Raw genomic sequence first — 16975 nt, 5'->3', positions numbered from 1 at the left:
TCTGTAATAATATCACAGTTATATTTAATTAATTTTGCGTGGTCAGCCATTTGTTTTAACCATGGGTATGCCAGAAAGTACAAACAAAATTGATGGATAATAAATGAAGACTTTTTAAATATTTCAAGCTGTAGTGTTTATTGTAAATGAAATTGTTACCAAATAGATTCGGTTGACATTTTAACTGAAATTTTGTATTATATGTGTATCAACAATAAGACATATATATATATCCCAAGGAAAAAATATAGCTGCTGATTTTAGATGAATTAAAATCTCCTTGACAACTATACTGAACTGGCAAATTTGATTTATGACACAAAACAGAAGTCTATTAAGTATATCAGTTATAGTTTTGCTATTGTTTGATTGCTTTCCCCAAAACTGGTCATCCCTAAAATGCTTTTTCATCAAGGTTCTGTTTAATATTTACACAAATTTTATATTTAATAAATGTGTGTATGTGGGATATATGAATGCATGGAGACATATCCATACATAAGTATATATTATCTATCTATCTAATGCAACCACCAGAGAAATAACTTTATCATCTTTAGTAGTTTTGGACTGTTGATTTCAACAATAAAGAGCACAGGTGTTATAGTTTTTCCTGTGTGATCACTTATGAGGTGAAATGTCTGCATGTGTAATCACTGTGGTTCAGCAATTTTGTTTAGTTTTATTCATGAAAAGTGAAAGAAAGTCACTCAGTTGTCTCTGACTCTTTGTGACCCCATGGACTGTAGTCTGCCAGGCTGCTCTGTCCAAGCACCTCTCCAGGCAAGAATTTTAGAATGAGTTGCCATTCCCTTCTCCAGGGTATCTTCCTGAACCAGGGATCCAACCAAGGTCTCCTACATAACAGGCAGATTCTTTACTAACTAAGCCAAGTTTTATTCATAGTAGCCACAATTGATTGATCACATACAACTCCATAATTATTAACTCTTTAGACTACCCTGAAATCTTTCTGTCTGGGATAACTTGATACTCAAGTATCTCTTCTACTTTATGTAGCAATATATTCTCAACCAAATCAAAATTAGTAATTTTTCAAAGTAGGAACAAGATTCATCTTGAGGGAACAATAGGTTTTTCTTGTAAACCAATCTAAAATACTTGAAATATAAAATATGTATGTATAGTTTAAAAATTATGTTTTATCTATTGTTGCAAAACAACCATGTACGATCCTGAAATGCAATAGTTTAAAAACATCTTGTTGTTTTTCTGTAATAAGTTTTTTACTAAATAAGCTCAGATGGTTCTTTCCTGGGATGTCATATGTGATTGTAGTCAGATAGTCATCAGGACTGGAGCTATCTGGAGACTCAACCGGATCAGATATCCAAGATAGCTCATTCACATGGATGACATTGATGCTAGCTATCAACTAAGAGCTCAACTGTGGATGCTGACAGTTTTCTACAAACATCATCCCTCCATATTCCTTAGGCTATTTAGGCATTGAATTTTAAGACTGAGTAACTCAAGAGGCAGTAAATGGAGACTGCAAGTCTCTTCAGACTTGGAAATAGAAATTTTATTCATCGTTTCCACCATTATCTATTGGTCAAAGCAGATAGAGAACCTGCTCACATTCAGGGGGAGGCAATATTATCATCACTTCTCCACAGCAGACATTGAAAACCTTGTGGCCAATTTCACATACATGCTTAAGTATGAAAATGAGGAAAGGTCTTATCAATTTTTCCCGGTTTCACTCCTTTAACTTGATCAAACAACTTATTTTGGCAACTTAATTTGTGCAACTTGAAAATTTTTTTTCACAAAAGAAATAATTTTTTATAAGAGACTTCAGTTCAGTCACTCAGTCATGTCTGACTCTTTGCAATCCCATGGAATGCAGCACAACAGGCTTCCCTGTCTGTCACCAACTCCCAGAGTCCACCCAAACCCATGTCCGTTGAGTCAGTGATGCCATCCAACCATCTCATCCTCTGTCGTCCCCTTCTCCTGCGTTCAATTCTTGCCAGCATCAGGGGCTTTTCTAGTGAGTCAGTTCTTCTAATCAGGTAGCTAAATTATTAGAGTTTCAGCTTCAGCATGAGTCCTTCCAATGAATATTCAGGACTGATTTCCTTTATACAGCCTTGATGTACCCTTTTCTTATTTGGAAAGACTCTGTTGTTCCATGCCAGTTCTAACTGTTGCTTCCTGATCTGGATATACATTTCTTAAAAGGCAGGTCAGGTGGTCTGGTATTCCCATCTCTTTCAGAATTTTCCAGAGTTTACTGTGATCCACATAGTCAAAGGCTTTGGCATAGTCAATAAAGCAGAAATAGATGTTTTCCTGGAACTCTCTTGCTTTTTCCATGATCCAGCGGATGTTGGCAATTTGATTTCTGGTTCCTTTGCCTTTTCTAAAGCCAGCTTGAACATCTGGAAGTTCACGGCTCACGTACTGCTGAAGCCTGGCTTGGAGAATTTTGAGCATTACTTTACTAGCATGTGAGATGAGTGCAATTGTGCGGTACTTTGAGCATTCTTTGGCATTGCCTTTCTTTGGAATTGAAATGAAAACTGACCTTTTCCAGTCCTGTGCCCACTTCTGAGTTTTCCAAATTTGCTGGCATATTGAGTGCAGAACTTTCACAGCATCATCTTTCAGGATTTGAAAAAGCTCCACTGGAATTCCATCACCTCCACTAGCTTTGTTCGTAGTGATGCTTTCTAAGGCCCACTTAACTTCACAGTCCAGGATGTCTGGCTCTAGGTCAGTGGTCACACCATCGTGATTGTCTCTGTCATGAAGATCTTTTTTGTATGGTTCTTCTGTGTATTCTTAATACCTCTTCTTAATATCTTCTGCTTCAGTTAAGTCCATACCATTTCTGTCCTTTATTGAGCCCATCTTTGCATGAAATGTTCTCTTGGTATCTCTAATTTTCTTGAAGAGATTTCTAGTCTTTCCCATTCTGTTGTTTTCCTCTATTTCTTTGCATTGACCGCTGAGGAAGGGTTTCTTATCTCTTCTTGCTATTGTTTGGAACTCTGCATTCATATGCTTATATCTTTTCCTTTCTCCTTTGCTTTTCATTTCTCTTCTTTTCACAGCTATTTGTAAGGCCTCCTCTGACAGCCATTTTGCTTTTCTGCATTTCTTTCCCATGGGATGGTCTTGATCCCTGTATCCTGTACAATGTCACGAACCTCTGTCCATAGTTCATCAGGTACTCTGTCTATCAGATCTAGTCCCTTAAATCTATTTCTCACTCCCACTGTATTATCAGAAGGGATTTGATTTAGGTCATACCTGAATGGTCTAATGTTTTCCCCCACTTTCTTCAATTTAAGTCTGAATTTGGCATTAAGGAGCTCATGATCTGAGCCACAGTCAGCCCCCGGTCTTGTTTTTGCTGACTGTGTAGAGCTTCTCCATCTTTGGCTGCAAAGAATATACTCAGTCTGATTTCGGTTTTGACCATCTGGTGATGTCCATGTGTAGGCTTCTCTTGTATTGTTGGAAGAGGGTGTTTGCTATGACCAGTGTGTTCTCTTGACAAAACTCTATTAGCCTTTGCCCTGCTTCATTCCGTACTCCAATTTGCCTGTTACTACAGGTGTTTCTTGACTTCCTACTTTTGCATTCCAGTCCCCTAAAATGAAAAGGACATCTTTTTTGGGTGTTAGTTATAAAAGGTCTTGTAGATCTTCATAGAACCATTCAACTTCAGCTTCTTCGGCATTACTGGTTGGGGCATAGGCTTGGATCACCGTGACATTGAATGGTTTGCCTTGGAAATGAACAGAGATCATTCTGTCATTTTTGAGATTGCATCCAAGTACTGCATTTCGGACTCCTTTGTTGACCATGATGGCTACTCCATTTCTTCTAAGGCATTCCTGCCCGTAGTAGTAGATACAATGGTCATCTGAGTTTTAATTATAAATCTAAAATCTAAATCTAATCATCAATTTGTGATGTAAATTAAACTGCAAAAGATTTTGAGATGTTTCAATCATGTTAGTATAAATATATTGCTTTAGGACTTTCTGGTAGGTATTTATAGATTAATAATTTATAAAGAACTTTCAAGCTAAGAACTCTGGTGATATTTAATTATTTTGTCTTTTTGGTTTTATGACAAAAAGCCAAAGTGACTTTTTTTTTTTTTGACACAGTTTAATATTCTTTTTCAGTAAAAATGAAAATTTTCAGTTTTTCTTCTAAATTTAAAAGTTATCATGTGAAATATTCATAGATTAGTAGTTCTGAAGGGTAATGGTTTGAGAGTGAGCCAAGATTAAAATCAGGGATGTCCCTATTGGTCCATTGGTTCAGAACCCATCTTCCAATGAAGGAGACATGGGTTTGATTCCTGGTCAGGACTAAGATTCCATATGTTGTAAGGCAACTAAGCCTGCACACTGCAACTACTGAGCCTGTGCACCACAATGAAAGATTTTGCATCCTGCAAGGAACATTCTCTGTGCAGTAACTAACATTCAATGCAGGCAAAATATAAAATAAATAAATATTTTTAAAAGAGCAAAATCAAATTAAAAACACTAATATTTCAGATGACTTCTGAGAATCAGCACTTTTTTCCCCTCTCATTCTGACATTTGTTTATTATTGTCTTCTAATTACATTTCTTTCTGACCACTATCATTTTACTCCCTTAAATGTCCATCTTCTTCATTGATGCAATAGTTGAAACATATCATTATGATATAAATGCTTGCATAATGAATATTATGATAGGTTATTTTACCACAAAAGGTTGGTAAGAAATTATTGAAATATTATTTTACATTTTCCCAAAGATGATAATTTACAGAGGTATGATGATTTATCTTTTCATTTTTTAAATTGAATTATAATTAACTTAAAATATTTAATACATTATGAAATGATTAGCACAAAATATCTAATTACCATCTTTTGACATACAAAGTGATTATAATACTATTGAGTATGTTTCATATGTTGTATATTGCATCCCATGATTCCTTCATTTTGTAACTGGAAGTTTGTACTTAATCTCCCTCAATACTCATTCATTCCTGCTCATTTTTCCACTCTGGCAACCACCAGTTGTTTTTGTTTTTGTTTTTGTTTTCTCAGTATCCATGTCTCTGTTTCTATTTTGTTGTGTTTGTTCTTTTTTTTTTTTTTTTTTTTAGGATTCCACATATAAGTGAAAGGCAGTGTTTTTCTCTCTTTCTGACTTATTTCCTTTAGCATAAAACACTGTAAGTCCATCCACATTGTCACAAATGGCAATATTTACTGTTTTAATGGCTGATCACATTTGAAATGTATCACATTTTCATCTATTTGTCTGTCAATAAGCAATTAGGTTGCTTCCATGTCTTGGCTATTGAAAATAGTGATTCAATGAACATAGGAGTGCATATATCTTTTCATATTCTTGATTTTGTTTTTTCCCAGATAAATACCTGAGTGGAATTGCTGAGTTCTTAATTTTTAATTTTGTGGGGGGGAAATCTTCAAACTGTTTTCTATAGTGCCTGCATCAATAGGGCACAGGGTTTCCCTTTCTTCATATCCTCACCCAAAGTTTTTATTGAAATGTTTCAGAATTTATTTACTTTTAATTGAAGGATAATTGTTTTACATTATCACATTGGTTTCTACCAAACATCACCATGAAACAGCCATAGGTTTACCCATGTCTCCTCCCACTTAAATATCTCTCCCACCTCCCTCCCCATCCTACCCCTCTAAGTTGTTACCAAGCCCTGCTTTGAGTTCTCTGAGTCATACAGCAAATTACCATTGACTATCTATTTTAAACATGGTAATGCATATTTCCATGTTATTCTTTTCATACTTCCCACCCACACATTCTTCCTTGCCTTCAGCCATGTCTATCAGTTTGTTCTCAATGTCTGTGTCCCCACTGCTGCTGCACAAATAAGTTTATCAGTACCATCTTTCTAGATTCCATATATATGCGTTAGCATGTGATAATTGATTTTTTCTTTCTGACTTACTTCACTCTGTATAATAGGCTCTAGGTTTATCTACCTCATTATGACTGACTCAAATGTGTCCCTTTTAAAGGGTGAGAATTATTCCATTGTATATATGTACCACAGCTTCTTTATCCGTTATTCTGTGGATGGACATCAAGGTTGCTTCCATGTCCTAGCTATTATAAATAGAGCTGCAATGAATATTGGATTGTGCTGTGCTGTGCTTAGTCATTCATTCATGCCCGACTCTTTACAACTCCATGAACTGTAGCCCACCAGGCCCCTCTGTCCATGGAGATTCTCCAAGCAAGAATACTGGAGTGGGTTGCCATGACCTCCTCCATGGGAACATTGGGTTACATGTGAATTTTTCAATTTTTATTTTCTCAAAGTATATTCCTAGTAGTTGGACTGCTGGGTCTTGTGGTGGTTTTATTCCTAGTTTTTTAAGGAATCTCCATACTGTTCTCCATAGTGGCTGTATAAATTTGCATTCCCACAAACAGTGCAAGAAGATTCCCTTTTCTCCACACCCTCTGCAGCATTTATTGTTTGTAGATTTTTTGATGATGGCCATTCTGACCAGTGTAATGTGATATCTCATTGTAGTTTTGATTTGCGTTTCTCTAATAATGAGCCACAAAGAGTCAGACATGACTGAGCGACTGAACTGAACTGAACTGAATAATGAGCCATGCTGAGCATCTTTTTGCGTATTAATTAGCCATCTGTATGTCTTCTCTGGAGAAATGTCGTTTAGGTCTTTTGCCCATTTTTTGATTGGGCTGTTTGTTTTTTGGTATGACTTTATGAGCTGCATATATGTGTGTATGTGTGTGTGTGTGTATATATATATGTGTATATATATATATATATAGCTTGTATATTTTTGAAATTAATTCTTTGTCAGTTGTTTCAGTTGCTATTATTTTTCCCCATTCTGAGGGTTGTCTTTTTACCTTGTTTAGAGTTTCCTTTGCTATGGAAAATCTTTTAAATTTAATTAGGTCACATTTATTTATTTTTGTTTTTCTTTCCATTACATTAGGAGGTGGGTCATAGAGGATCTTGCTCTGATTTATGTCATAGAGTGTTCTGCCTATGTTTTCCCCTAGGAGCTTTATAGTTTTGGGTCTTACATTTAGGTCTTTAACCCATTTTGAGTTTATCTCTGAGTATGTTGTTAGGAAGTATTCTAATATCATTCTTATACACAAAGCTGTCCAGTTTTCCCAGCACCACATATTGAAGAGACTGTATTTGCCCCATTGTATGTACTTGCCTCATTTAACAAAAATAAGCTATCCAGAAGTGCATGGGTTTATCTCTGAACTTTCTATCTTGTTCCATTGGCCTATATTTCTGTTTTTGTGCCAGTACCATACAGTCCTGGTGATTTTGTCTTTGTAATATAGTCTGAAGTCAGGAAGGTTGATCCCTCTAGCTCCCTTTCTCAAGATTTATTTGGTGATTTGGAGTATTTTGTGTTTCTGTATGAATTGTGAGTTTTTTTGTTCTAGTTCTGTGAAAAATGCCATTGTAATTTGATAGTTTGCATTGAAACGTAGATTACATTTGGTAGTAATCTGATCTTAGGGGGAATGTTTTCAATTTTTCACCATTGAGAATAATGCTTGCTGTGGATTTATCATATATGGCCTTTATTATATTGAGGAAGGCCTTCCTGTGCCATGGTGTCATGGGCTCCCTGAATGGCCTCATTTTTCAAAGCACTTTGCTCTGTCTTCCGGGGACAAGTTCTCTGTTTCAGAATGGACCCATCGTTGAACTCCTGATTATTGGCTGTTGCATGAATGAGTCTGATATTTCCACAGGAGTTGCCAATGGTCTGCTTCATGAAGCACGCCTTGGGACTGACTTCGTGTCCCTTCAGCTCTCCAGTCTGTTTTCCCTGAAGCTCTCCTGCTGTTCTGTGAGTGGAAAGAGCAGTGTCAGGCACAGACCGGCATGGTTGTCAGCCCAGAGACTCCTCCTCCCATCCCAGAACGTCCTCAGAATGCCACTGGCTAGCGATCCCCAGCCAGACCAGCACTTTGTTCAGCATCTCAGGGTTAATCGCTATTGGTCTGAGCTGCAACTTTGGGAACCTGGAGAGGAATACATCCCAGAGAAGTGAAAAACCGCCTCTGGGGAGATTTTGATCAGTTTCAATTTCAGTGCTTGTAATTGGATTGTTCATAATTTTTATTTCTTCCTGGTTCAGTCTGGGAAGATTGAACTTTTCTAAGAATCTTCCAAGTTGTCCATTTTATTGGCATACTGTTGTTCATATAGTCTCCTATGATCTTTTGTATTCCTGCATTGTATATTGAAACCTCTCCTGTTTCATTTCTAATTTCATGGATTTGTAGCCTTTTTTTTTTTTTCCCCTGGATGAGGCTGACTAATGGTTTGTCAATTTTACCTCCTCAGATTTAAACCAGATTTTAGTTTTATTAATCATTACTTTTTTTTCATTTCTTTTTCATTTATTTCTGTGCTGATGTTTATGACTTCCTTCCTTCTACTAATTTTTTTTTCTTCTTTTTCCAATTGTTTTAGGTGTAAATTTCAGTTGTCTATTCAATGTCTTTCTGGTTTCTTGAGATAGTACTGTATTGCTATAATCTTCCCTCATAGAACTGCTTTTGCTGCATTCCATAGGTTTTGAGTTGTCTTGTTTCATTGTCATATGTTTCTAGGAATATTTTGATTTCCTTTTCGATGTCTTCAGTATCTTGTTCATTATTTAGAAATTTATTGTTCAATCTCCAAGTGTTTCTTTTCTTTTTCTTTTTTTTTACAGTTTTTGTTTGTTTGTTTGTTTGTTTTTCCCCTGAAATTGATATCTAGTCTCATAGCATTGTGGTCAGAAAAGATGTTTGATATGATTTCATTTTTTTTTAATTCCCTGAAGTTTGATTTGTTATGCAAAATATGGTTTATCCTGGAGAACGTTCTATGTGAACTTTAGAAGAAAGTGTATTCTTTTGCATTTTCATGGAAAGTTCTGAAGATAACAATTAAGTCCATTTTTCCTAATGTTTCATGTAAGGTCTGTGTTTCCTTATTGATTTTCTGTTTTGTTGATCTGTCCATTAGATGTAAGTGGGTTGTTAAAGTGCCTACTATTATTGTTTTGCTGTCAATTTCTCATTTTATGTCTGTTAGTGTTTGCCTTAGGCATTGAGGTGCTCCTATGTTGGGTGCATAGATATTTACAATTGTTATGTCTTTTTATTGGATTTATCCTTTGATCATTATGTAGTGTCCTTATTTATCTCTTGTAATATTCTTTAAGATATATTTAGTCTGAAATAAGAATTGCCACTCCAGCTTTCTACTGATTTTCATTTGCATGGAATATCTTTTTCTATCCTTTAACTTTCAGTCTGAACATGTCTTTAGGCCTGAAGTGGGTCTCTTGTATACAGCATATGTATGACTCTTGCTTTTGTATCCATTCAGCCAGTCCATGTCTTTTGGTTGGAATATTTAATCTATTTACATTTAAAGTAGTAATTGATATATATGTTCCTATTGGCATTTTCTTAATTTTTCTTCTTGTTTGTTTTTTGTTTGTTTTGGCAGGTCTTTCCACTGTTCAACTGAGAGAGTCATTTCCTAGGCAGGTTGATAAGAAGTCCAGGGGTCCCCAAGGAGAGAGGGGTCTAAAATTCTCAAGGAGGAAGAAAGGACAAACTATTTTCCACTCTACCTTCCTTTGGATTATATAACAATAATGTATCCTGCTTGAGGACAGTCTCTGGAAAAAACCTTCTGGCTAATCTTGTTATCTTAAAATGTAAATTATGGGAGTAGGTTTAATGAGGTCTTTACAACCTCCAGATATTTTTTTGATTCATTGTAATAACTAATCTCAGAAAACTAGCCAATCTGATCACATGGACCACAGCCTTGTCTAACTCAATGAAACTAAGCCATGCCATGTGCGGCCACCCAAGACAGACGGGTCACGGTGGAGTGTTCTGACAGAATGTGGTCCACTGGGGAAAGGAATGGCAAACCAATTCAGTATTCTTGGCTTAAGAACCCCAAGAACAGTATGAAAAGAAAAAATGATGGGATACTGAAAGGGAAACTCCCCAGGTCGGTAGGTGCCGAATATGCTTCAATAGATCTGTGGAGAAATAACTCCAGAAAGAATGAAAGGATGGAGCCAAAGCAAAAACAATGCCCAGTTATGGATGTGACTGGTGATAGAAGCAAGGCCCAAGGCTGTGAAGAGCAATATTGCATAGGAACCTGGAATGTTAGGTCCATGAATCAAGGCAAGTTGGAAGTGATCAAACAAGAGATGGCAAGAGTGAACGTTGACATTCTAGAAATCAGGGAACTAAAACGGACTGGAATGGGTGAATTTAACTCAGATGACCATTATATCTACTACTGTGGGCAAGAAACCCTAGGATGAAAAGGAGGAGCCATCACGGTCAACAAAAGAGTCCAGAATGCTGTATTTGGATGCAATCTCAAAAATGACGGAATGATCTCTGTTTGTTTCCAAGGCAAACAATTCAATATCATGGTGATCCAAGCCTATGCCCCAACCAGTAACACTGAAGAAGCTGAAGTTGAACAGTTCTATGAAGACCTCCAAGACCTTTTAGAACACCCCCCAAAAGATGTCCTTTTCATTTTAGGGGACTGGAATGCAAAAGTAGGAAGTCAAGGAACACCTGGAGTAACAGGCAAATTTGGCCTTGGGGTACAAAATGAAGCAGGGCAAAGGCTAATAGAGTTTTGCCAAGAGAACACACTGGTCATAGCAAACACCCTCTTCCAACAAAACAAGAGAAGACTCTACACATGGACATCACCAGATGGTCAAAACCGAAATCAGATTGAGTATATTCTTTGCAGCCAAAGATGGAGAAGCTCTATACAGTCAGCAAAAACAAGACTGGGAGGAGACTGTGGCTCAGATCACAAACTCCTTATTGGCAAATTCAGACTTAAATTGAAGAAAGTAGGGAAAACCACTAGACCATTCAAATATGACCTACAGCAAATTCCTTATGATTATAGAGTAGAAGTGAGAAATAGATTTTAGGGACTAGATCTGATAGACAGAGTGCCTGATGAACTATGGACAGAAAGTTCATGACATTGTACAGGAGACAGGGATCAAGACCATCCCCATGGAAAAGAAATGCAAAAAAGCAAAACGGCTGTCAGAGGAGGCCTTACAAATAACTGAAAAGAAGAGAAATGAAAAGCAAAGGAGAAAGGGAAAATATAAGCATCTCAATGCAGAGTTTCAAAGAATAGCAAGGAGAGATAAGAAAGCCTTCCTCAGCGATCAATGCAAAGAAATAGAGGAAAACAACAGAATGGGAAAGACTAGAAATCTCTTCAAGAAAATTAGAGATACCAAGAGAACATTTCATGCAAAGATGAGCTCAATAAAGGAAAAAATGGTATGGACCTAACAGAAGCAGATGATATTAAGAAGAGGTGGCAAGAATACACAGAAGAACTGTACAAAAAAGATCTTCATGACCCATATAATCACGATGGTGTAATCACTGACCTAGAGCCAGACATCCTGGAATGTGAAGTCAAGTGGGCCAGAGGAAGCATCACCATGAATAAAGCTAGAGGAGGTGATGGAAATCCAGTGGAGCTATTTCAAATCCTGAAAGATGATCCTGTGAAAGTGCTGCACTCAATATGCCAGCAAATTTGGAAAACTCAGAAGTGGGCACAGGATGGGAAAAGGTCAGTTTTCATTCCAATTCCAAAGAAAAGCAATGCCAAAGAATCCTCAAACTACCTCACGATTGCACTCATCTCACACGCTAGTAAAGTAATGCTCAAAATTCTCCAAGCCAGGCTTCAGCAGTACGTGAGCCGTGAACTTCCAGATGTTCTAGCTGGTTTTAGAAAAGGCAGAGGAACCAGAGATCAAATTGCCGACATCTGCTGGATCATCAAAAAAGCAAGACAGTTCCAGAAAAACATCTATTTCTGCTTTATTGACTATGCCAAAGCCTTTAATTGTGTGATCGCAATAAACTGTGGAAAATTCTGAAAGAGAGGGGAATATTAGACCATCTGACCTGTCTCTTGAGAAACCTATATGCAGGTCAGGAAGCAACAGTTAGAATGGGACATAAAACAACAGACTGGTTCCAAATAGGAAAAGGAGTACATCAAGGCTGTATATTGTCACCCTGCTTATTTAACTTCTATGCAAAGTACATCATGAGAAATACTGGGCTGGAAGAAGCACAAGCTGGAATCAAGATTGCTAGGAGAAATATCAATAACCTCAGATATGCAGATGACACCACCCTTATGGCAGAAAGTGAAGAGGAAGTAAAAAGCCTCTTGATGAAAGGGAAAGAGGAGAGTGAAAACGTTGGCTTAAAGCTCAACATTCAGAAAACGAAGATCATGGCATCTTGTCCCATCTCTTCATGGGAAATTGATGGAGAAACAGTGTCAGACTTTGTTTTTGGGGGGCTCCAAAATCACTGCAGATGGTGATTGCAGCCATGAAATTAAAAGACACTTACTCCTTGGAAGGAAAGTTATGACCAACCTAGATAGCATATTCAAAAACAGAGACATGGCTTTGCCAACAAAGGTCCATCTAGTCAAGGCTATGGTTTTTCCAGTGGTCATATATGGATATGAGAGTTGGACTGTGTAGAAAAAGCTGAGTGCCAAAGAATTGATTATTTTGAACTGTGGTGTTGGAGAAGAGTCTTGAGAATCCCTTGGACTGCAAGGAGATCTAACCAGTCCATCCTAAAGGAGATCGGCCCTGGGTGTTCACTGGAAGGAGTGATGCTGAGGCTGAAACTCCAATGCTTTGGCCACCTCATGTGAAGAGTTGAGTCATTGGAAAAGACTCTGATGCTGGGAGGGATTGGGGGCAGGAGGAGAAGGGGACGACAGAGGATGAGATGGCTGGATGGCATCACCGACTCCATGCACGAGAAGTTTGGGTGAACTCCGGGAGTTGGTGATGGATAGGGAGGCCTGACATGCTGCTTTTCATGGGGTCGCAAAGAGTCGGACACGACTGAGTAGTGACCTGAACTGATAAACCTGGTTAGTATTGCTGAACTCTTTAGCTTTTGCTTTTATGTATAATTATTTATCTCTTTTATATCTTAGTGATAATCTTGTAGAGCAGAATATTCTTGTTTAAGGGTATTGTCATTTTAGCTCTGGAATACACTGCACTATTCCTTTCCTGCAACATTTCTATTGAAAAGTCAGTTGAGAGCCTCAGTCAGTTCAGCTCAGTCACTCAGTCATGTCCGAGTCTTTGTGACCCCATGAAATGTAGCATGCCACGCTTCCCTGTCCATCACCAACAGCTTTAGCTTGCTCAAACTGATGTCCATTGAGTCAGTGATGCCATCTAACCATCTCATCCTCTGTCCTCCCCTTCTCCTGCTTTCAATTTTTCCCAGTATCAGGATCTTTTCCAATGGGTCATTTCTTAGGATCACGTGGCCAAAGTTTTAGAGTTTCAGCTTCAGGATGTCTTTCCAATGAATATTCAGGACTGATTTCCTTTAGGATTGACTGGTTGGATCTCCTTGCAATCCAAGGGACTCTCAAAAGTCTTCTCCAACACTACAGTTCAAAAGTATCATTTCTTCAGTGCTCAGCTTTCTTTATAGTCCAATTCACATCCTTACATGACTACTTTAAAAACCATGGCTTTGACTAGATGGATCTTTGTTGGTAAAGTAATGTCTCTGCTTTTTAAAATGCTGTCTAGGTTGGTCGTAGCTTTTCTTCCAAGGAGCAAACATTTTTTAATTTCATGGCTGCAGTCATCATCTGCAGTGATTTTGGAGACCCCAAATCACTGAACCATCGGTAGTGATTTTTGGATAGTCTCAGGATAGTTCGTTTGTAGATAACTAGTTGCTTTTATGGGAGAAGGAAATGGAAATCCACTCCAGTGTTCTTGCCTGGAGAATCCCAGGGATGAAGGAGCCTGGTGGGCTGCCGTCCATGGGGTAGCACAGGGTCGGACACAACTGAAACAACTTAGCAGCAGCAGTTGCTTTTTTTGTTGTTGTTGCTTTTAATATTCAGTATTTATCTTTAATCTTTGCTGCTTTGTCAATTGTCTCAGTGTGGACCTCTTTGGGTCATTTCCTGCTTGGAACTCTGTGAATCTTGGCCCTGGATAATTGCTTCTTTTTCCAGTTTAGTGAATTGGAAAATCTTAGCTATTCTTTCTTCAAAAGAAGTCTCTATTCTTTTCTACCTTTCTGTTCCTTCTGGGACTCATATAATCTTACTTGCTTGATATTGTTCAGAGATCTGTTTGTAAATTCTTTTATTTTTTCTTTTTTTCCATTTAGCTTAGATGACTTCCATTATTGTCTTCTAATTCCTTAACCTATTCCTCTGTGTCATTTGTTCTTTTGATGATTACTTCTAGTGTATTTTTTTTTTTCACTTATATTCTTCAGTTCTGTTTGGTTCACTTTTATATTTTCAAACTGTTTGTAAAGCTTCTTATTGTGTTTAGCTATTCTTATCTTGATTTCATTAAACATCTTGAGTAGTACCTTGAACTCTTTATTAGGTAGACTGCTTATCTCCACTTCACTTAGTTCTTCTAAGGTTTTGTCTTGTTTTTTATTTGAAATGTATTACCTTCTTGCTCTATTTTGTCTAATTTTCTATGTTTATTTTTATATATTAGGTAGGATTGTTACGTGTCTCAATCTTCAAAAGTGACTTTAAATAGGTGACAACCTATAGTACCCATAAGCACACTGTCACTAGAGCTATATGCTGTACAGGTGCACCCTATGTGGCCTGTGAGAGTCCTTTTGCTTTAATGGATTAGACTAATGTGGTGTGCTAGGAGGAAGGGCTGGCCTCCAGCCTTATTGTCTGCCAGAACCTCTGTCTTGTGGTCGCTGCTGGCTTTCTAGTCAACAGAGCTGGATTCTGGGCCAGAAGACTATTAGGACCTAGGTGGCACATTGCCAGCACACTGATGTGTGGTGCCATGTCCCCACATAGCTTCCTGGGGCCTGTGGTTTCTGGGGTTGATGCTGGCCCACTGGTGGTCAATTAAGCCTCAACCACTAATAGGCTAGAGGGAGGAATCCAAAATGTTGCTTTCCAGTACCTGTGACCTCATGGTAGAATAAGCTCCCCAAAATGACTCATACTAGCAAGTAGGTCCCCAGAGGGAGTTCCAGATGTCTTCTGCCTTTCTGAGAAGTTTTTCTAGATCACCAAGTAGGTATGACTCAGACTTTTTAAAAGTCACTGCCTCTGTGCTGGGACATAGAACATGTGAGATTTTGTGCATACCTTTTAAGAGTGGAGTCTCTGTTTCCTATGACCCTCCAGATCTTCTGTATGCAGTTCCCACTAGACATCAAAGCCAGGCATTTTGAGTGCTCATCTTCCTGGTGCAGGAACCCTGAGCTAAGGAGCCCAGTGTGGGATCTAGACACCTCTCTCCTTGGAAACATACTTTCTAATGGTGATTATCTTTGTTTTTGAGTCACCTACCCAGAGGTTTCATCCTGACTACACCATATCTCCACCCCCTTTACCCATTTTCACTGTAGTTTCTTCTTTATATCTTAGTTATGGAAAAAAAAAAAATTCTGCTGTACTTCAGGTCATTCTTATAGATAGTTGTTATATAAATAATTTTAACTTGGGTGTGCCTGTGAAAGAATATGAGCTTAGGGTTTTTCTTCTGTACTATCTTGTCAACACATTTCATGAAAAATCTTTCATAAACATATATAGCTATATATTTCTATGAAAAATTACAGTAGATATAAAAAGTGTTGGTATATATATGTATATATCAAAAGTTTCCTTTTAGACATTAAATCGATCAAAAAAAACATATAAAATGAAGTAGCTAAAATCTTATGTTTCTGCAAGAACCCATACTTCTTTTATATTAACCTTATATTAACAAATATGTAATATTTGTAGCACTATATGTAGCAAATTAGATGGTGTTTTTCAACTGACCTCACATTATACAACGAATGACATAGTATTTAAGTTCAGAGAAGGCAATGGCACACCACTCCAGTACTCTTGCCTGGAAAATCCCACGGACGGAGGAGCCTGGTAGGCTGCGGTCCATGGGGTCACTAAGAGTTGGACACGACTGAATGACTTCACTTTCCCGTTTCATTTTCATGCATTGGAGAAGGCAGTGGTGACCCACTCCAGAATTCTTGCCTGGAGAATCCCAGGGATGGGGGAGCCTGGTGGGCTGCCGGCTATGGGGTCACACAGAGTCGGCCACGACTGAAGTGACTTAGCAGCAGCAGTATTTAAGTTAATATTAAGATTTCCTTTTGGAAATTTTCCTGATGTGATAATGATTAGAATCTGTGGGTCAAATCTAAAGATAGTGTTTAAAGAAAAACACATGCTAATTCTAGGCTGCCATATTATTTTTATAGTGTTGTTATTTTTTTCTACTTTACTCTCGGCATATAAATGATGGTTTCATCTCAAAATAATATCTCTTAGTACTAGAATGGATTCTTAGGTTTCCTTTAGAATAAACCCTATTCTTGGCATATTTAAATTATAATTATTAAAAAAAAGTACATGTAATCTATTTTCTTAGTGAATTTTACAAATGAAGCCTTCAAACATCTGTTTGGAGCTTTATCATCTCAAGCTATGTTTTCTTTTTTTTTTCCAAGATATTATTTTAATTTCCTAACTTAGGTGCCAATATTTTGCCATTGAGATATCATATTGTCATATCATTTGAGGAAAATAGTATTTCTCTTTGTAGAAAAAGAGTGAGTCCTAAAAACATAGGAGATTCTGCTGCTCAGTTAGTAAGCCAGTTGTGTTTGCCTCATTGCAACACCATAAAGTGTAACACGACAGCTCCTCAGTCCATGGGATTTTACAGCCAAGAATACTAAAGGGGGTTGTCTTTCCATTTTTCAGAGGATCTACCAGACCCAGAGATTGAATCCCCATCTCTTGGA

Source organism: Bos indicus, chromosome 12, assembly GCF_029378745.1.
Source record: "Bos indicus isolate NIAB-ARS_2022 breed Sahiwal x Tharparkar chromosome 12, NIAB-ARS_B.indTharparkar_mat_pri_1.0, whole genome shotgun sequence".
Classification (NCBI taxonomy): Eukaryota; Metazoa; Chordata; class Mammalia; order Artiodactyla; family Bovidae; genus Bos; species Bos indicus.
Note: the sequence above shows the minus strand (reverse complement) of the source record.